This window comes from Phalangium opilio, unplaced genomic scaffold (assembly GCF_054372755.1).
Source record: "Phalangium opilio isolate 3A_F unplaced genomic scaffold, DU_Popi_V2 ptg000105l_1, whole genome shotgun sequence".
In the NCBI taxonomy this organism is placed as follows: Eukaryota; Metazoa; Arthropoda; class Arachnida; order Opiliones; family Phalangiidae; genus Phalangium; species Phalangium opilio.
In genome coordinates this window covers 3,700,871-3,723,887 of record NW_028324207.1, presented here as the reverse complement: position 1 = coordinate 3,723,887, position 23,017 = coordinate 3,700,871, and the positions used below count along the sequence as shown (strand labels likewise).

Below are 23,017 nucleotides of genomic sequence, written 5' to 3'. Positions count from 1 at the left end.
CTTCCGGTAGTGAAAAAGTTTTAAAATTTTAAAATTTTAATTTAAGAAGCCGAATTTCTTTTTTTTTTCTTTTTTTTTTTTGGTATATCTAAGGTAAAATATAGAAATATTGTAAATTACACCATTATCTAATTTATTTCCATCAACATTTCCGATAAGAAAAACACGATTTACTCTGTGTATAGTCTCGTGAACTGTGTCATAAATTTTTATTGTACACAATAAAGAAAGTTTTCATTCAAACTATTAATGTTAATTCCAATAAACGTAACTCCACGTTACGCGTATTACGTATTATGCGTGTGAAAGAACTCCCTCTTTGTTTTTTAATCAACCCCATAAAGTGAAAGTTACCGCAAAAACCTTTAATTATACTATATCTATGATATGAAATCTTTCCGTTTCTTATAACATTTCAATTTACGTACTAATTTTATAAGAGCGTTGTCTCCGCATCAGCTAGTACTATAAAAAAAAAATTTATGATGTACCACAGAACTCCAAGACATTTATGCCTTCTTAGAGTATATTCCTCCTTGCACAAAGTAGTAGTTGTAGTAACTTTCATGTTTAAAGCACTACTACTTTGTGCAAGAAGGAATAAACTATAAGAAGGCATAAATGGCGAGATTTCACGCTTCTACTCTTACGTCGGTGTCAGTGGGCAAGTAAGCCCCTCCCCTTTCATGTCCGTCATTGCCTAGCGCTTTTCCATTGGATCCCGCGGGGATAGGTCATACGGACGCCAATGACGTATTCCGACTAGAGAAAACCGAAAATGGTCCGGAGTCTGCCCAAGGTGCTAACTAGGTACGACAGTTGTTTTGAATTGCTTTTAACAAGCTACTTTAAGGTTTTGAACCTACTTTGATGGAGTTGAATATGTAACTTTACGTGAAAATCGTTTTATAACTATTTCTAAATCGAATGAAGTGTACTATACTTATGTTTTTGTGAGTGAAAAAAACCTAAAAAAGGCTTAACCAAAGGTGGTGGAAAACGTAAAGTAAGATAAGTCCCGCCTCCGTTTCCACCCCCATAGGGGGATTGTCGGCTATCACGCGAGCACTGGGTACTAATTTATACCTTCTTATAGTATATTCCTTCTTGCTTTGTGTTTTGTACATTCTGAAGCAAAATATAAATAAAATCAAAGAAAATTTGTTGGCACATATAAATTCAGATTATGGCTGTGCGAGCCCTGAATTTTTGTTTTCGAGTCGAGTCTCTAGTAGTGAAAATTTCTCTTATTTTCTCGAATCGAGTCTCGAGTGTTGAAAATTTCTCTTATTTTCTCGAATCGAGTCTCGAGTGTTGAAAATTTCTCTTATTTTTCTAATTGTTTCGAGTATTTATCGATTAAAGGAAAAGTTCAGGGTACCTAACATTAGACCTCAAATTAACGGCCTCGTTTAGAAGATATCGAAATGATTGATAAAAAAAATTATAATTTCCCTAATTACGATTAAAATCCAATTAATTGACCCAAAAATTGAATAGAGGAGCCGCGCCATTTTTTAAAGTCACGTGATAAACTCGCACACACGCCGTTATTGGCCAAATGGCTAGCGAATAGGAAAGTTAGATTTCTCTACTGCAGACGACGATATTTATTGATATATTCAAGGTTGACTTTCAGCATAGCCCACTCGATCACGCGCATCACGACGCAAGCTGCTCGCGCTATAGAAGCCCGTTCAATCGGACAAAAAGTGTAACTTTTGGGTTCTTGGCGAGAAATTCGAAGTCAGCGAAAATTAACATTAAGTTCTATGGGATGAGGAAGGTTTTTTGGCCAGATCCTCTGTCCTGTTGATCGAAATGACCTGAAATTTCAATGAGACGTGTGTTTTGACGTGTTTTATTAATCTTAAAAGGATTCAAGCTTCTAGAGTGGAAAGGTTTTTTTAAAAAAATTATTTTCATAGCCAAAATGATGGGTTCAGTGCCAAGACTGAATATATCTTCAGATCTACTGGTCCAAATGCCCTGAAATTTTAATGAGAGGTGTGTTAAAATCTATTATATTATATTAAAAAAATCATTGACCTTTTGAACCAATTTTCTATGATTTGTAAACATGCATAGGGGCAGATGTCTCGAAAACCCTTGGCGATTTTTAATTGTTATTCTTACTTGTTGGGAGGGGCATTTAAAAGATTAATCGATTAAAATATAAAGTATATCGTCAAAATAAGAAAAGTTGACAAATGCTAAAACAAAGCTTCAAAACTAAGATCAAGCACCACTCAAGAAGCTTCAGAATGTCTTTGAACAAGCATAGGATCGCTGCGAGGAAGCTTTTTCTTCTTGGACCTCTTTGACAATTAATTATAATTTAAAACTATCTCTCCACTATATCTTTGTTTTTTACCAACTGCAACTGGTATTATGATAATTTTCACCAACCCTTTTCAGTTCGTTTCTTAATCATGATTTTTCTATGCTTAATTTTTGGTTTTTGTAAAATATGTGATATTTGCAATAAATACATTTTTGAACTAAAATTGCGTTTTGGCAGAAAAACAGGGGTTCTTCTGAACTTTCCCAAATAAGGTGTGTTTTAGGTTTTAGGGCCTATAATTTTGTTTAATTCTACGATTTTTAGCGTAATGTTTAAGCAATACGTTTAATCTTGGAAAGGGAGTGAAAGTTAAATTATTTTAACACACCTCTCATTAAATTTTCAGGACATTTGGGCCAGTAGATCCAAAGATATAGTGCATTAAGTTCTTAATTTACAATTATGACATTGGAAATTAATTTTTATTGAAATAATTATCCACTCTAAAAGCTTGAATCCTTTTTAATATAATAGAAACGACTGTAACACACCTCTCATTAAGATTTCAGGACATTTGGACCTGTAGATCTGAAGATATATTCAGTCTTAGCACTGAACCAATCATATTGGCTATGAAAATATTTTTTTTAAAAAGCTATCCACTCTAGAAGCTTGAATCCTTTTAAGATTAATAAAACACGTCAAAACACACGTCTCATTGAAATTTCAGGTCATTTCGATCAACAGGACAGAGGATCTGGCCAAAAAACCTTCCTCATCCCATAGAACTTAATGTTAATTTTCGCTGACTTCGAATTTCTCGCCAAGAACCCAAAAGTTACACTTTTTGGCCGATTGAAGGGCTTCTATAGCGCGAGCAGCTTGCGTCGTGATGCGCGTGATCGAGTGGGCTATGCTGAAAGTCAACCTTGAATATATCAATAAATATCGTCGTCTGCAGTAGAGAAATCTAACTTTCCTATTCGCTAGCCATTTGGCCAATAACGGCGTGTGTGCGAGTTTATCACGTGACTTTAAAAAATGGCGCGGCTCCTCTATTCAATTTTTATGTCAATTAATTGGATTTTAATCGTAATTAGGGAAATTATAATTTTTTTATCAATCATTTCGATATCTTCTAAAAGAGGCCGTTAATTTGAGGTCTAATGTTAGGTACCCTGAACTTTTCCTTTAATTTGGAATTTCTTTTCTAGAATTTCCACACTTTTCGTACATTTATCGCTCTCATAATAGAGAAAGTCATTTTGATCATCTACAACTACTTCAAGAAATTCCCAGACGGTATTATTCTAATTCCCTTTAAATTTAATAAACCAATTCCTAATGAAAATCTTCAGAATGTCATTCCTCTCCAAAGTCACTGGTGGCCATTGTTAGGTATGTTATCGATTGGGCGTGTTATCAAAACAGCATTGTCCAAAACGGCTTTTTCATAAACGCGTTTGCCATCATAGCCATTTCTCGTTTTAGCGCATTTTGATTACAGCGTTTATATCTTGAGCGTAAGAAAGTACGCCTTTTCCAAAATATTGTTGTTTATCTTCATTAACTTCCCAAAATAATATGCCTTTTCCAAAAAATTATATTTTATATTTACTTTCGATATAACATTACTCCTTTTGCATAATATTGTTCTTTGTTCTATATACTTAATATAATAGAGATTTCCCTCCCTATCAATCACAGTTTGGGCGGAAACAGCAACCGCTGTTTTGGGAAATAGCGCTGTATTGAGAAACGCGGTAACAGCAATCGCGGTTTTGCTTCCACGCGGTTTTGCAAACCGCTGTTTTAGGAACCGCTTTATTCCAAAACGCTCTTTTGAAAACCGCTCAACTACCCGTGAACCCATTGTTATACTTCACGCAAAGTCCCAAACGAAAATTACTGAGCTGAATTTCAATAAAAAGAAATAAATAATAAAAATAATAGTCAACGCGCTTTTAACTGTATTTTATTACTTCTACTTTCACCAATAAACCAGCTAGGAGCAACTACATTACGCTGGAATTATGATCTAAACTACCCAGTCATCACTAACTTGCTTTTTTTAACTATATCCAGTAGATTTCATATAATTACTACGCCCCATTTTCAGAGTAAAAGGCCTTCCAAAAACAGGTTGGAGTATTTATAGAGCCTAGGTTTGATACTCGAAACTTTTTCGAGTCTCAGTAAATCTCTCGTCGAGTATCGAGTCGAATACTCGTCTCTAATCGAGTACCCTCATAGCACAAATTCAGATGTTCTCAAGATCTGCCCTGAGAATTGAAAAGGAAACGAGATCATTTCTAAGCTGTTATCTGTTGCTAAAGCTTCCCTTCCCAATCGCCTACTTGTAAATACTCTGATAGTGACATATTCAAAACTGCATTAAAACTAATTATTTAAAAACAATGAAAAATTTTACACTTTTCCCATAATTGCCACGAGAACCTATCTATATTACCATAAAGATTCGAAATTAATTGTTAAGTTCCAGGAGGTTACTTTTAAGCCTTGGAATTACATTCATGATTGTGTCAATACTAGATTTGGACCAATGTTTAAGTAAACCTAGTGTTTTCTAAGAGAAAGGTTTATACAGAACTTAAATTTTTAGTGTTAGCGATGTTACAACTCGTCGACGTCTTCAATGCGTATTATGCTTTTCTTGAATTTTTCACCGTTTTTGTCCCCCATCTTCTCGGGAATTGAGCAACATTAACCTAAAAACACTAATATTTCGTAAAGTAAACACGTTAAGTGGTGGATACCAAATTATTAACAGTTTTGAATGATAGACTTTTAGTAATTTATTTCTTTTCGATGCACTTAAATTTATTATTTGCAATTAATTATTTCAAGCAAGTTAAGTTAAATATTACTTACATTTGGCAAATGAAATGATAATTAATATTATTTTTGTATATTTACTTATTCACGAATGAAATAAATCCTTCCCGTTCTCAAATTTCTCCGAATTCATTTTTGAAGCAAATGTGGATTTGAAATGTTTAATGTTCTTAAAATAATCACTGTTACCTCTTCAAAATTATTTTATTATTTATTACTCGATTTGGAAAAAAAGAACTACATAATTCAAGAGCGTTTGAGAACGAAGACATTTCTTGAGTCGGAGGTACAATCGATATTTAACAAGAAACAACTTGCCGCATTCCTATTAATGAGGATGTGCAAACACGCGTCTTTCGTGCACGCTTTCGCTTTCTGACGTCGTTCTAAGTTGCCAAAAAGTCATATCGTTTCTCTTAGAAGGAGGGTGAAGTGGAAAATCAAGTGATTTTTTTATCAATTCTTCTACTAATTATAAGACCATTCTTTATAGTGAAACATCCACGAATGATTTTAAGTATAATTTTAAATAAGAACCTCTGACCAATCGCATAATGTTCTGCCTTCTTGTTAACCAAATTCTAGTGGCACGCTCCATGCCGAATGAAATTTCGCGATATATGATAAAAGTTGCTCGCGAATTGATAATCTTAGAGTGTGTTACGGAAATTTTGTTAACAGGAAAGTTATGCGATTGGTTGGAGGTCCTTATTTTAAATTTCCATAAAACCTGAACTTATTTGCATTTTAAAATCATTTGGAGATATTTCACTATGCAGAATGGTCTTATAATTAGTAGAAGAATCGATAGACTTTCTTCTTCACCCTTCCTTTAATAATTTGATACTGGGTTAAATTTCGAATCCATCTTTCTCAGTCTTGTCTTTAAGGGATGCCTTAAGGTAAAACACAAGATGCTTGCACCAATTACACTGTTCTGACCGTGGCACCATAGACCTAAATATAAATAAACAAGCTGACTATATATATATATACGTCCGTTAAGGGGCAGATTGAAAATGAAGCGAGCGCCATCTAGTCAACAGAAATAAACTCAAAGTTAACATTTTTCAATTGACCGAAAACATTCGTCTGCTTTTGTTTACTCCAGTCTTAAGCCTAAGTTTTGTTTACAGTAACGGGTTATTACGGGAGTAGGCACTATGGTAACTGTTTGCTACCCGAGTGTTGTATTGTCCATTTTTAGTTCCTTTCCTCTTCTAAAACGCTTCTTTTAAAAATTTTAGCCGGTTTGTTTTAATTTACCTTTTTATTTGTCATATAGAACCTAGAAAACCACTAACCATGCACTAACGACAGTTTCTCCGCCATTATATCTGAGAAAATCTGACACTAAAATTCTGCCTCTGCGCATTTCTAAGCGAACCAATAAGATCACCCCTCAAGTCCCGTTTAGATTTTCGTATGGCCGTTGTAAATTTTGAATAGATTTATTTTTAGGTGTACTGAAGAATCGCTAACACATTTCCTGAGAACTGCGTGGAGCGTATGCAGTGTGATTGCGCAAAAATGTTAAAAATTACTTTTAGGTTCAAAGCCTAAAATTACATATAATGTCGAAATTTTTAACTTTACATTTTAATGAACAGTTTAAAATTGCAGCGTCGAATCTAGGTCGTAATTTTAATCTCTAATATTATTCTTATCGACCCAATTTCAGTATGTTAAAATAAATCACTGATTAATTAACTATGCGAAACCTTTCAGGCTAAAGGTAAATATAGAAAAGTCATCGTAAGTGGCATGCCAAGCGAAATTGATTGTGTAAAATATGTTCGTCCAATACACGGTTTAAAAGAGTGTTAATAATCCGTGCACATACTCAGGGTTTCCCATGCTTTTTCAAGTTATTATGGCGAATATCAGAGCCAACTTGATCACGCCTGGTTTGACGCAAGATGCAGTAGACCAAACACATCATATCCGTGACTTATCCTGGGGTCCGATTTTACTGAAGTTCATTGGATTTATGAATATACTGTAATGGTCAAATATAAACATTAAATTTATTTCCAAATTCCAAATTATTTCAAAATTTAAAAACCTATTTTTACCTTTCGATCCTAATTTTAAAATAACTAAATAAAAGAAAATACTTATTCAAACTATTTCAAAGAAACTAAGGGTTTTGTTTGGTCAGCTGGGGACTCTTGAATGCGGGCATTCAAGATACCTTGACAAATCAAACCCTTTAGTAGCTACCCAAAATGGGAGTTCCACCTACTGCAGAGGTTGTTCGCCCCATTCAGTCCATTCGTTCCGCTAAGGTCAGCTGTTGAACTTGCAGGGATGACCCCTATAAACTAAACTCTCCCCACACGTAAATGTTGTTTCCCTTTCAAAAATAACTAGGATAAACAGGGTTGCCAAACCTATCCCATAGTATAAGTTAAGTAAAAACACCTGCATGTTGCCAAGCATAATATTTTTGGTAAAGAAGAAAAACACCTCTGACGTACAGAGAAAACCCTTGACGTAGAAGGAAAAAGGAATACGACACGAGGTCAGAAGAGAAGGTCCGAACAATAAGAAATCTGAGGACCAGGTCAAAAAGAAGTGAGAAACATTTTAATCTATCTTTGGACGTCCACGGCGAAAGATCGAGCTGTTTAAGTCTCGCGACTAATTTTTAAACCGGAGTAATGCTAGGTCCCCGTACTTTAAAAGTTGGGCCCGCAAGCACCGAAGTAACGCCGCCGAGTAAAGTAGAATAGACCCGTGTAAGCCACCACGAGCCGAATCGCGTATCGCTGTTGTGCGCGAAAACTATTATGCGAAAAGTAATTATCTGTGTTGTGCGCGTTAATTATAACGAATCGCCAGACCTGGATACCTCACCTTTTTGGAATCGGCTCTAACACGAGGACCAAAGTTGAACTTAAGTATCCCTCCCATTCAAATGGGTTATTTTTATCATTTCATTATTAAATATCTCTGTTTAGTAGAATCCTTAAGATTCGTTGGTAATCATGTATAACCATAAGGAAGCGTACGTACGTCTATATTTAGATATCATTAAGGTGTGTTAATTATTTTATAAATAAATCATTATGTTCTTTGGCAACCTTAAAAACCTAGCTATTTCTCTTTATAAATTTTATTAAATATCGAAGACCATTCCCCTAGACAACGACCTATTAAATCTCTATTATTTATGTTGTTGTTTGACGCAAGAACGACTCTGGGTTTAACTGGTTATTAACTCTTTATTAATTTAATTAAAACATTAACATTAATATTAATATCCGGGAACAATATACTGAACTGACTTTGAGAACTGACTAAGAACAACTGAATTTGAGAACTGACTAAGAACAACTGACAACGTTATCGGAATGTTATCCGGTTATATAGTTAAGGCATCGCGATAAAAAATAAAGATTACAAGAATGACCGCGATGCATAAAAAACACAAGTGTAGAAAATATAATCTGGATATAGATAAAAAACAACCGGTATTATCTCTAATTTACAACAGTCCCTCTTAATATCGGTGGTTTCAATCTTCTATCCAGGGGGTGGTCATTTAATTATTTCCAGTCCAAGGGCTTTGACGCAGAGGAGATGCTTCGGACGGAACAGGCTCTTCGTACAGATGTCAGCTGGCATTTCCTCTGTTGGTAGATACCGCAAGGCTATATGTCCCTGGTCGTAGGTGTCTCGAATGAAGTGGTGCCGGATGTCAATGTGCTTCGTTCTGGCATGGAAAACAGGATTCTGAACGAGTTTCTGGGCACCCTGGTTGTCGTTGTACAGCTCGATCGCCTGAACTGATACTCCAAGTTCGTTGAGAAGTCCCTTGAGATATATGGCTTCTTTGGTTGCGTCGGACATTGCCATATATTCTGCTTCTGTACTGGACAAGGCAACAGTTCGCTGTTTTCGGGCTTCCCAGGATACTGCAGCGCCGGCTAGTTTGAAGACATATCCAGTATATGACTTCCTATCTTTCGGACAGCCTCCATAGTCTGCATCAACGAAACCTTGGATTGGCAATCCGGTCTTCCGATAAAGCAACCCATGATGAAGAGTTCCCTTCAGGTATCTCAGAACTCTTTTCCCGGCAATCCAATGAGTTTCGTCATAACTTGTGTTGAACTGGCTCAACGCGCTGACTGAATACGCCATATCCGGTCGTGATGACACTACCAGGTACATGAGAGAGCCGACCAGAGATTGATACGGAATACGACTGATCTCTTCTGCTACTGGGTGTTCTGGACTTTGCAACTTGTTGTTGGCATCCATTGGAGTCGCTATTGTTTTGGAATCTTGCATGTTGAAACGTTCCAGGACCGTTTCTGCATATTTCGCTTGGGAAATCCGGATGGTATTTTGTTTTAGATCTTGGTGAAATTCCATTCCGAGACAGTGATGGATTGGCCCCAGGTCCTTCATATCGAATTTTCTCCCAAGTTCATGCTTTACATCAGTCATCCAATCCGGGTTGTTGCTTGCAAGGATCAGATCGTCTACGTAGACTCCAATGATCATAACATCTTCCGCGACTCGTAAAACGTATAAGCAGGGGTCGCTCTTCAATGGTGTCATTCCAATTTCCGAAAGTCTTTGATGTAACTTCTTGTACCATTGGCGGCCCGATTGTTTTAAGCCGTAGAGGGATTTCTTGATGCGACAGACTTTATGTCCCTCTTCTTCCAGGTCGCTGGTCCATTTCTTTGCTCTGGCAACGATTGACTTGTCGAACCGGGTTGACTTGACGATTTCTTTGAGGGATTCTGTTAATCCTTCCGGGACGACCATATATATTTCCTCCTCGAGTTCGCCATTAAGATAGGCCGTGACGACATCCATTTGGTGGACTTCCAAACCGATTTCCACAGCAAGGGCCATAAGCAGTCTTATTGAGCTGGATCTAATGACGGGTGCGAACGTCTCTTGGTAGTCGATCCCTGGTCTCTGGGCAAAACCTTTCGCTACGAGCCTGGCTTTCCTTTTCTCTACTTCTCCGCTGGGTAAGTATTTCGTTCGGAAGACGAGACGATTTCCAAGGACCTTTTGGTTTTCCGGACAATCAACGATGTCCCAGGTTTCGCACTTGATAAGCGAAACGAACTCTTCCGTTACTGCTTTCCTCCAGTCGTTTGCGTACGGAGAAGCCAGGGCTTGCTTCATGGACAAAGGTTCTGACAAGATGGCTAGGTTTGCTGACTCATCAGACAGGGTTTCTTGCTCGTCAGTAGCCTCTTCAGTAGACTCTTCTGAGACGCTCGGAATCATGTTGAACGATTTTTTCGGTCGTCCGGGTACTCCAGTTCTTATTTTCTTCGGTCTTCCGGGACCTTTCTTCAGAACGAGGGTTTCTGACGGTTCTTCAAAGACGTCGCCGTTTTCCTGGGAATTTGATTCTTCCGGGTTTTTATCTTTGAACTCCTTTTTGACGTCTTTGAGTTCTTCTCCGCCTGGCGGTTTTGCAGCGTGTGTAGTGGCCGGGACTTCGATTTCGCCTTTAGCTTTGCTTCCGTATTTCAGGTTGACTTCTGGAGTGACGAAATCATCATATCCGCCTTGTTTATTAAATTCTCCCAGGAACTTGACATTTCGACTTCGGTAAATTTGCTTCTCGGACGGAACCCATAGTCGATAGGCCTTCGAGACTTCAGAATAGCCGATGAAAACGCATTCTTTGCTCCTGGCTGCTAACTTCCCCTTCCTTTTATTTTCGTCCAACAGCAAAGCTTTGTCGCCGAAAATCTTCAAATGTTGCAGGGATGGCTTCTTTCCGGTCCATCTGGTAAATGGTACTTCTCCATTTATGCTCCGGGAAGGACAACGGTTTCGAATGTAATTAGCCGTGGCCATCGCTTCTGCCCAGAATGATGGTGGAAGTTGCGCTTGTATCATCATACATCGGGCCATATCTAGGAGTGTTCTGTTCTTTCTTTCGGCAATGCCATTCTGTTCCGGGGTGTATGGTACGGTGAGCCTTCTTTTTATACCAGAGTCTTTCAGGAATCTGTCGAATTCATTGTTGCAGTATTCGGTTCCGTTGTCGGACTGCAAGGTCTTGATTTTTCTCCCGGTTTCCACTTCAGCTCGTTGCTTGAATTCTTTGAAGGCTTTCAACACTTCGCTCTTGTGTTTTAGAAAGCTGACTTCACTCCACCGGGAATAATCATCAGTGAAAACGACGATGTACTTGGCTCCGCTCATCGACGTTACTCTCATCGGGCCGCATACGTCAGAGTGTACTATTTCCAGGACGTGTGAGGTTCGGCTATCTTCGGTTTTCGGGAACGGCTCTTTCGATTGCTTTCCTTTGATACAGATTTGGTAGATTCCCAGGCTCCCATCTTTTTCAATGTTGAGTCCCGTAGCCAAATTCTTCCGGGCCATTTCCTTTAAACTTCTCTCGTTCAAGTGACCGAGTAGGAAATGCCAGTTCTCCAGGTTGCTTCTAGGCTTTATTTCCGCTTGCACTGCATGGACCGTTTCTTCAGCCTTTCTCAGGAAATAAAGGTCTCCAACTCTGTCAGCAACTGCAATCACTTCCCCGGTTGCCGTTTTAATCCAGGCTTGCGACTTCTTGAATGTGACCTCATGTCCTTTGTCTGTCATCTTGGCAATTGATAGGAGATTTGTTCTTAAATCCGGGACATGAAGGGCCCGTTCCAGGCGAAGAATTCGATTGTCGCTGCCATTCGTTGCGTGTACTTTTACTTCGCCAACACCTCGTATCTTCGTTGACTCTGCAGTGGCCAGGTTTAAAGATTTCGTGGTCTCTTGGTAAACGTTGAAGTAGTCTCTGCTGGAAGTCATATGTGAGGTGGCTCCGCTGTCCAGGCACCAGGAATCGTGATCACCCTTCAGGTGCAATGCGAATTCTTCCTCGGCCAAATTTTCTGCCAGTACATGATGGGCGTTTTCCTTCTTTCTGGTTTTTCTTTCTGAACCATTGTCTCTGTCGGGGCAATCGGCTACCTTGTGGCCGGGTTTCCTGCATCCATGACACTTGTACTTAAAGGTCGTGCTTCCTCGTCCACGTAAGCTTCTTCCTCTACCCCTTTCTGCAGTTTTCCGGGAAAAGTGGTTACTGCCCATCATCGCATTCTGCACGGGTTCGTCTTCCCTAGATTGCTTGGCGTCCGATTCCTCCAGGATCTTTATTTTCAAGGCTTCCGGATCAGGCAACGTATCCCTGGACTCTATTGCGCACCGGAAGTTCTCGTACGATTCTGGTAGACTGTATAACAACATAATGTCCAGTAGGTCGTCGTTTACAGCTACTCCCATGTCAGCCAACTTGTCTACTGCATCGAAAAATTCTCGGAGGTGATCCCGGACATCTTCTCCCTCCTTCATTTTCTTGAGGGTCAGTTTCTTCAGCAGCGTGGCTTTCCGGGCAGGTCCACTGGACTGGTAGATGGATTCGAGCTTCTGCCATACTTCCCGTGAGGTCGTGCAATTCTTTACTTGCTTCAACTCCGACGGACTGATCGACAAGATTAGGTCCGCTCTTGCCTTCCGATCATTACTGTCCCAGGTAGCGACCGCCTGGGCGTTTCCTTCCGTTCCCCGTACCGGAGTTGGCCTCGTTGAAGTTCCATCTACGTACTCCCAGAGGTCGTTCTTCTGAAGCAGGGCTTCCACTTGCATTTTCCAGGTATCATAATTATCTTTAGTTAACGTCTCGATTCGTCCCAGGTGATTTCCGGCCATTCTTCTTCTGACTCCGCACCTTCAAGGATAATCTTCCCGGCGTTGAACTTCTTATGACTTCTAAACCTCTGCGCAGTGGAAGCGTGCTGGGCCCATAACCTGTTGTTGTTTGACGCAAGAACGACTCTGGGTTTAACTGGTTATAAACTCTTTATTAATTTAAGTTAAACATTATTATTAATTTCCGGGAACAATACACAGCTATCTAAGAACTGATAACAGGGAACTGATAAACTGAACTGACTTTGAGAACAGACTAAGAACAACTGACAACGTTATCGGAATGTTATCCGGTTATATAGTTAAGGCATCGCGATAAAAAATAAAGATTACAAGAATGACCGCGATGCATAAAAAACACAAGTGTAGAAAATATAATCTGGATATAGATAAAAAACAACCGGTATTATCTCTAATTTAATACCTTTTAAATTTATGTTCTTTGGCAACCTTAAAAACCTAGCTATTTCTCTTTATAAATTTTATTAAATATCGAAGACCATTCCCCTAGACAACGACCTATTAAATCTCTATTATTTATTTCTCACGCAAGTCCCAATAGTGAAGGCTTGGCGGTTACCCGGACCATATAAAACAACCTTTGTAGGGAACTCATACTCACACTCTCACATCTTATACAAAAATTCCCTTACAATACTAAGGTTCAAAGGTCATCCTTAAGTAAAGGATAATAGAAACAACCGGAGGCGAAAAGGAAGTCACCAGAAACATACCGGACGCAGTTCCCTAACATACGAAAACGCCTTTTTTAAAAGAATTGGCAAAGGCACAATCTTCAGCTCCTCTTCTTGTATTCTCTTTGATATGACCTTCTCTGACATTAACCTTTCGTCAAGAACGGCATTCATGCTAGCGTAAGTCCTTGATCGCGACTAATAGAGAAGGTAACTAAAGACGTCGCAAGATAATTCTCAAGGGGACAGACCGGGATGCTAAAATTAAATTCTAGAGGATCCGCTCCAGTCGCTCTAAAACGTCTGTTAAAAAACTGAAATTGGAGCCCTTGCAATTTGTGGGGCGATGGTGGAAAGTATCTTCAAGTGGTACTTTCCATGCGTTTTTTCATGTAATATTTTAAATAGGTTTCAGAGGTCAAATCATACATGCAGTGAATATTATTTAAAATGGGCATAAAATTAGACACGGATGACCATGGCCTCAACATGACAAAGTATTAAAACGTACGTTTTAACCAAAATAGTCAATTACACGTTATACCATCGGCTTTAGTAAAAATACCTTGGATATCTATTTAGATTGGCTTTAACATAAGCAGCAATAGATTTAATTTTAGAAGTAGGAATGAAGAACAGAGTACTCAAAGCCCCGGTCCCCTTCCCCGGAAAAGGGGGGTAGGGTATGAATGAAGAGGTGGTTCATAGTGACAGAGGTAAAAAGGAATTACGCATTTTTCGCCGTCCCCATCAGCAACGTCATCAAAACGTAGTTTAAGTGAGCCAAAGAGATAATTATAACTTGACGTTACGTGTTTTAGGGAGGGTCTCTTTACTGGGCTATGTGTCGGACTGAAGTAAATACTAACCGTTCTCTATTTCTACTTCTAAAATTAAAATCCCTGACATAAGTGACGCAGCAACAATAGGTATGACGCTGAATAAAATAGATTAAACCCACGTTTCGCCAGCCACCTTGTTATCAATCAATACTTTGTGAGAAGCGATTCCTTTTGAGACAGAACCAATAGTCCAATACTCCAGTTTCACAGAAAGCCCCAATCTATAACGTGGCAACAAATCTTCCTTAAGATATTGAGCATTTTCACAATGTCATACTTGTTGTTTATACGCTACTAATGGCTTTAATAAACAACCATTAGTTTTGAAAAAAGGGAACACGTCGCTTAGGGAGACAAAATCTGATCAAATCGGGTACTTTTAACGGAGGAATGCAATTCGTGCTTAGGTTGCATTTCAGTTTTTTTATATACATCTTCTTAGAAATTCAATCAAGTTAAAAGTTAGAAGTTTACCATTCTGATGGCCGGGGGGCCTAAGTAGAGCTCTTTCCTAATAAATGAATCATTGCCGCTCGCATTTTCTCTCTCGAGAAATCGGTAAAAGTAATTTCGTGTTTTCGTCTAAGACGAATTTAAATTGCTATTAACCGAAATAGCTGGTATCCGGTATATCTAGTCTCGTCGTGTAGTGGAGAATCTCGGGGATTCGCTAATCAGTAGAGTTTGCTTTTGCCGGGGCTGTCGGTTGGGCTTAAGCGACGGTTTCGATCGGTATCGTCATTCTCTCTCCCCGTTCAAAGGGGAACGTGAAATTTAACGGGGAAGATATTCTTTAAATAGCTTTACGTGGAAATTTTGGATCGAAGGACCTAGACCGCCGATAGCAATTCGAATCTAGGTTAATAATGACTAGCTCATTAATAATCGTTAGTCAACTGCACGCGGGAAGCCTGTCTTTGTAGCGACTGATTGAATAATATTAATGTTTAACCCCTCTATTGGGGTTTTGGGTGAATGCCCAATTATCGGATGATTGCTGATCGCTTTAGTACCGCGCTAATACCGATTTTCCGCGTTTGTTTTATGGACCTCGAAATGCATTTTCTCTATCTCTCATCATTTATAGAATTTAAATAATTGAGTATTAAGCCAATGTAGCTCAAATAAACGGATATATCTAATAATAATCATTATACGTAATTCTTTCTATTTCCCTAACTAAATCATGGGACTCCCCAGATGCTCAACTCCTAGCTATTGAAAATCGATCTCGAATCACGAATTAATAAACAACATAGAAATCTATACATAAACTACTTTATGCAAATTATAGACGTACTTGTTGAAACCTTTCTAACTCTCGGAATTGATGTTACCACAAATTTAGGGACTGATCGCAGAAGCAGAAGACACCCTCCGCTTATATTAAAAAGGAAAAAACAGGAAGAAACCCCTTTCATAAATTCGTAACGCAAACAACTCTGTGGAAAAATTGGCGAAACTGCACTTGCAAATTCATTTGGCCGTGGGAAATACCCTCAGTGATGTTAAATTATGCTATGAGCTTAATGTGCTAAGATATGATTACATAAGATGTGATTTTCATCACTCTCACACGTTAAAAAATTAGTCACACTCCTCCCTCACTGTCGAATTAACCATGGGGCTAGTCATTCGCAAGAATTTTGTACACCTGATTTCTGAATTTTATGTGCATCAGTGATTACGAATTTTTATGAGATTTTCATAACATTTACACTGATTCCCCGTTATTTCCGCAGATTAATTGTTATTTCTTTTTGAATTCCTTTGATTTTTTTGGTGAAATTCTTCATTACCACTGGATTCTTCGTGAATTACGATGAATTCAGTGATTATAGATTGATTATTTCTATTTCACCTTATCTCGATTTTACTTTTGGACTTTCGAATTCTTTGTTTGATTATTTCACAAAATGTGTGATTACCGAGGTGATTAAAAAAGATTATTTCAGATTTTCTCTAGATTCCACGTGATTTCTCGTGATTATCGAAGATATCTGATTTATTTTGATTACCCGCAAAAATGAATGTGATTACTGATGATTTTCTAAGAATTCCAGAAATGAAGTAATCGATTTCTGTGGTTTTGTACAGCTCATTATGCAAGTGACTAACCCCTCGGTATTAAGCTAGGTCCACCATGGGATTCGAGGCTAGCTGGACGCCGAATCGGCGCCGCCCAAATGTTTAAGGAAAAACATCAAGGTTTTAGAGAATTTAAGGAAGTATTATTAATAAGTATTGCATCTTCAAAGACTAGTTTTTTCACCATTGAGAATTGTTTTGCGGTACGCGAAACAGGGTAAGTGCAAAAGATTTCACATACGTAAAAATAAGCACGCTTATTAGATTTTTTAGGACCATTCGATCTCTGGACAGTTTGGTCTGCTGAGAGTGTTTATACATATTTCAAAACGCGAGCAATAACTAGCATTGCCAAACCCAACCTTATCTAATCTGGCCTAACTGCAGTGGGTTCCCGGTCGAATTGGATACCAAGGCAATGCGAAAGCTGTCATATATGCCAAAAGATTGACTGAGGCAAAGTTTGCTGGACCTGAGTTTTCAGTTCGAAATCCCCATGGCTTCATATGCAAAAAAATATATATATATAGCCAGATGTCCGCGTTACAACTGCTGCATTGGCAAACCAAAATATTAGTCTGCAGTCCTTCCAAGCAAATAAAGTCCTTGTCTTCACCAAGAGTAAAATAAGGTTAGCTAATTGACTGCTGATTAGACAATGCCTGCACAGTAGGCATCTGCAATTGATGGGCATTATGTATGAGTTTTTTTAGAGGTTCTGTGGTGAAGAGGAAGAAAACTCCTGCATCCTGTGATTCGCGCAGATTTTGACATGTGGTATGGCAATAGATTATGACATACCACCAGTTTTCTTCTTTTGCATCAAAATGGGTATTCCGTCTGATGTTTTCGGGGACTAAACCGTCTGGGGTGAAAAATATACCTATGGTATCAACGCTTTGTCTCCCTCAACATTAGCCACCTACTTTAAACTTAAGCCTAAGCCGTTCCCATGTAACATAATTTAACTAACTTTGACTTGCCTAAGCAGAACTAGTCTAAACTAACCAAAAATATATTACATAACTAAATTCGGTAAGGTCTAACTTGGCCTGTAGTAACTTTACTGGTAAAGTATTACAAAATAACTAAAGGAATTACTTTCCTTCTTATTCCTGTTTCTAAGCCAAGAGAACATATAAGGAGGTAGCGCACAGAAAATTAACCATTTGCTAAGGCTTTTAAAAAACGTGTCTTCTGATTTTTGGCCACTACGAGGCTACGTCACTGCCGGAAATAAGGAAAAATTCTTATGGGACATGTGTCCAGTGATACCACCTTTGACTGGAAAAATTATAGGACATAGTCCACTGGAGTGTGCAAAAATACTGTCGCATCTTCATAGTCAAGCCATCAAAAGTACCAAAAACTTATTTTACAAAATGTTCAGCGATCCCGTGTCCTGTGCTTATTTCCGGCCCTGGGCAAAGTGTGGTCTGTACTCTCTGGTGATTGGCTTATTATTATTGGTTAGAGAGTGTAGTCTGCTTAAAGGTTGAAATGTGCAGTCTGCTTAAAGATTGAAATGTGTAGTCTGCTTAAAGATTAAAATCTGTAGTCAGCTTAAAGATTGAAATCATTTAAGTTACCAGATAAAAAATTCTTATGAAAAATAGTCAGAATATAACAAATGAAAATTTCAAGATTCTTATATATGATCATAAAACATATTTGCTAAAACATAATTGAATATTTAATTCAAATAGACTACTAAACTTCTGAATTAAAAAAATGTTACAGACCTTTGGTTAAGAGGAGCGTCACAATCGATGGAGCAGAATACGATTATTACCTAGAATTAACATTATTTACGACAAAGATTGCAAATATCATTGACAAAAACCAGAATATATTTTGCTCAATGGAAACATTTTATTTTGAAAACAATTGATTTTAAATCAATAACGGTTTTAATTTATTTTCTACCGAAAAAGAGAATTGGCACTGAATTTTTTGACTTGTTTATTAAAATAAACTCTTTTTACATTATAAAACCCTCTTTTTTTAATATTGACTAGTCTCGTTATCGTTACGAATTCTCGTATAATTAAACTGAAAAATCTCCTTAATCTTTTTGTTAAATTCTTATTACGTTATTTTAATTTGGAATATTGCGAATGGAACCGTATCTTTGTATTCCCCGCGTATTTCACATGATTTATTTTAATACTAGGATTGACGTAAAAGGGACTTTGATTATAATAATTATTTGTTTTTCTTTGCTTTTTTATACACGAAAACAGTTCGACAACACCGAATGAAAAGTATAATATTTTTTTTCCTTTCTACAAATATTTTATATTAATAATTTAGCATTTTATAATTTAATTATATTACGATGTTCTATACATACAGGTCGTTGCCTTTGAGCCAAAGTTTTTTATATATACATATATATTATTATAATTATTAACATGCACGATGTCGCTTTTTTTCTTTGTATTCTTTATAGGTATATCTGGAGGGGGAGTATTGTTTTGAGTATTTGGTAGATTTGGTTAATACGCATCTAGTATATGTGAAAAGGTTGACTTGTCACAATCTTCATCTACAGAAACGAAATCATTTGTGGAAAAACCTGAAAAATATTTAAGCAACAAATTATTAATTAATAATAGAAAATTTTACAAAAAGAACAAGTTAACGAAAGTCGCATTAGACTTCTTATTAAAAATATATAGAATTTCTTCAACCTACGATGTCGTGGGCGATATTGAACTAAAATAAAAGGCGTAGACACATTTTTTAGATTGGCTGGAAATTTAGGTTATGAAGCAGCAAAAACACTAAAAGCAGTTTGAGATATCAAATTCGGGGCTAGACTTAATTTAAGAAAATTCACAGTCTGTAAAATGTCTGAAACTGGACGCTCCCAACATTTTTAAGATTTCCGCTAAAAAGCCAATCAAGAGTGTGCTAACTCTGTAATATAGAGTCTATATTATAGACTCGCAATTAAAAACATGGGTTTTACATCTAACATTTATTATTGTACTTATTTTATCAGGTCGCTAGAATGGTAATACCTTAACCTTATCTATTTGACTGGGGTTTTTGAGAAAAGATAAATTAAAACAAATTGAGAGAACAAAAATTACGTAGTATTAGGTGCACTACATATACTGTAAGAATTATTCGAACATAAGATTTGAGCTAGCTCCCGAATCGTAACGAAAGTTTGGTTTCATGGGGTTGTAAATTTACGTTGGCATTTAAGGCGGATTCTGAGATGTAGGTACTCGACCTTGACTGAATGTGGGTTTTTAGTTGGGCCCAAGATTAACATTCGTAGTCTTGGAACTATCTCGTAATGTGGGATTCTGAACTTTCCTGAAAGCAAATCAATACGAGGCTGGTGACGAATCCAAGAGATAGATAATCTAAACGTTCAAGAGGTACATATTTTCGAACTCAGATAACATTTACAAATGATTTTATCTTGTTTGGTTTAGTTTAATTTCTCACTAATGCAAAAAAAAATTAGACCATCAAACTACGACTGCGTTTGATAAAAATATTTAGATATAAAATATCAGTGTAATTACTGCAAAAAGAAGGCCAGTTATAAAATCTTTTTACTTTGACATTTTTTCCAGTGGCTACCATTGGAGTTAGGCGCTAGAACGACTTTTAAATAATTACTAGTCGTGGGAACAACATTTTTAAGAACGTGATCTGTCAGCGAACAGGAACATTTATTTCCAGGGCGAAAGGAAAGGCGGATGCCTCAAGGCCATATTTTATCCTTTCGCCCTTTATATATTTTATTCGCCTCAGTACAGTTCAAAAATCGGTCGCCTACTTTGCTGCTCAATACGAATTGTCTGTGCCTTGAACCGTTGGAGGCGGCGAGGCTTTCATGGGAAAATAATAGTCGCGTAATACAACTACGGTACTTGGAACAGTACACAGGGCTTGCGGATTGAGTTGGAAAGTTGCGTTTCAGTTTCACGCTGTCATACGCCCAGACTCATTCTCTCTGCGACGTTTTTCTAGTCATGGCTGCATGGCTTTTTTTGATAGGGGTGTCTATTGGCTCGGTCAATGTCTTTAGGCGAGGCAGTAACTATTAGTATGTAGCTACGCGGGGAAAGTGGACCACGAAGCGGGCCATTTGCTCTTTCGCTTTCCGGGGTAAACAATTACCACTCCACGGATGGACTGATAGCAGAGAGTGGGTGGGAGTTCGACGGATAGCAGTGAGACGAGAATAGCCAAGGCTGTTTTCTAAGGGAGTCCTCGCTAGATTAAATAGTGTTTGCTTACAGGCCTTGCATCAAAATCGAAATTTAACAAAAATTTACAAATAGCATCAATTAATTATAGCTATGATCACACTAAAGGCTCTTTCAGACGGTCAAACTTTTTGACTCAGCTCGATGGGTCAAAAAGTCGAATCAACTTGCCCAACTTTTGAAGGGAAAAGTGAAATAAATCCTTCCTATTCACGCGACTAAACTTTTATCGCCAAATGGAACTTTTTGAGCGCCACCTACCTGGGCACTTACGAAATAACCCGCGAAAAAGGCTTTTTTTGTAATTCATTTTGATTGGCTGGAGAAATGAACTTAAAAAGTTGAGTCACTGATCCAATTTTTCCTAGCCAACTCTTTGGTGACTCAACTCATCCAGCTTCAATTCATACGATCCAACTAGTTGATTCACCTCGAGTGGACCCATCAAGCTGAGTCAAAAAGTTGGATCGTCTGAAAGAGCCTTTACACTAAAATCGGTTCCTAACTGGTTTTCCAAGCTAAATTTAAAACCATCCTAACTAGCAGTTTGGACACCATCATCGATACCAGCCTTTGTTCTCACTTTAAGGCGTTTCTACTATAGCTGTCTGATAGTACCTTCGTTACCGCTGTTGGCTAAGGCAGGCCAAAATATCATTCATTTCAGTCTCATCCTAGTTGTAAGTTCCTTTAAGACAAGCAGCTAACGTGTTTAAGATCCGTTTCTCGATTTCCAGCTTCGTACAAGTCATCTGAACTACTCATTCAAATATGTATTTTAATTTGTGGTAAATTGGAGTTCATCTAACAACTTTTTCAAATATCTAATTAAGGTGAGGGTCCCCTCACCATTTCTCTGATGGCAGGGCAGAGCTAGAGTTCGTAGCTATTAGGTTAGCCTCGTGCCAGTTTAGTGGTCCGAAAAAAAGAAAAGAAGCCCCATTCCGATTTCTCTTTTATTTCTTTCTCTTTTTTGGGGTCTTACTAGACATTTCTAACTTTGGCCATTAATAACTTGGCGTTCCCGACGGCCTAAAACCACTTGAGACGCTAGCCACGGCCTCTATACCTTTTCCAAGTGTTTTTTATTTGTTTTTTCTTTAGGCGTTGAAAATTCTCACTCTTATTCTTGGTTTTCCTCTGACTTAGTTTTTGCTCAATCTTTTATCCACAGGAAAACGGTAAAGAGAAACCAGCTACAAATAGTTTCAGTGATTAGGGATCGGAATCTCGAGAGATGGTGAACAGAGAGAAATGGAGTTACGGGCGTATAGCTATACCGATTATTCTCAGTTTACACACACCCCTTCGTTATTTCTTAGAATTGCGCTAAGCTGGCACCACATATTGGGTATAACCCCAGTCACTATTTGAAGAATGACAAGTTGAGGGGATAGGTTACTCTTGGTAGAGAGTGTTAGATGAAGAGGAAATACTAGTACCCATACCCAACACTAGTCGTCTCATAATTATTACCGTTAGTGAAGACTTATGTATTATTTATAAATGGTTAAGCAAATTTCCACAGGAATAAAGTGAGAGACATTGCTAAAAAATCTACCCAACGCACCGCTGCCCCTCTCGACGCCAATATCGTATCGGAAGGTTTTCTGCAAGACTTTTATTGTCGCATATGCCTTACCAATAATTATCCTCTATTTAAATCTTTCTTGTAAGAATTACTCTGGGTTTTAAAGCGGACGTACATCTTTGGTATTCGCCTACTGCCAACACACCAAACTGAACGTCTATTCGCTTTTGCCCTTCCACCCGTCACACAAAAAATAGAGATAAGGCAAAGTTCGCATCTATCTTTTTCTGTATGTTAATACCGCGAATTAAAACGCGACAAGAGGACACGATTCATGCTGGCGAATTTGCAGCACCTGCTTAACTAAATTATAAATGCTTAATAACTTATGTGTGCCTGCGCAGATAAATCCAAAAATCTTTATTTTAATCCCAAAACCCCATTCACAATCTCCATCACGCATTTTAATATCTCCCTGATACCAAGTGGCCATATCCTATAGTGTACTGTACGTTACATAGTGTGTGATAACCCCAAATTATAATAGAAAAAAATGTCAATTATCCGTAAAACCAAATCGAACTGTATTTCAAACCTGAAGACTTGCGAAACGCCTAAAATTCCTAAGCTGAACAGGTTAATAGAGGCATGCGATGTGTACTCACATGCATCACTATGATTTCTTGTTGACTTTCAAGACAAGCCCATAAATCTCCAGAGTATTTTATTTAAACCTGTCTAAAATAGCTGGCCTTTTCGGGGGTTTTAAGGAGTCAAAAACCAGG

At 37.9% G+C, this 23,017-nt stretch overlaps 1 protein-coding gene and 1 long non-coding RNA gene across 2 annotated transcripts in view; one reads left to right on the top strand and one right to left on the bottom strand.

The window, feature by feature from the left end:
* The first annotated feature begins 1,363 nt into the window (after window positions 1-1,363).
* On the top strand, window positions 1,364-2,507 carry LOC149625336 (uncharacterized). The gene is made up of 2 exons (XR_016374589.1): window positions 1,364-2,007; window positions 2,089-2,507. It is a non-coding gene; the product is annotated as an uncharacterized LOC149625336 (long non-coding RNA).
* Window positions 2,508-18,399: 15,892 nt separating this feature from the next.
* LOC149625333 (zwei Ig domain protein zig-8-like) overlaps window positions 18,400-23,017 on the bottom strand; it is a 198,727-nt gene continuing 194,109 nt past the window's right edge. Inside the window, exon 6 of the mRNA XM_089852144.1 lies at window positions 18,400-19,044. The gene's annotated coding sequence lies outside the window, so the exon portion shown is untranslated. The remainder of the gene's footprint in view (window positions 19,045-23,017) is intronic.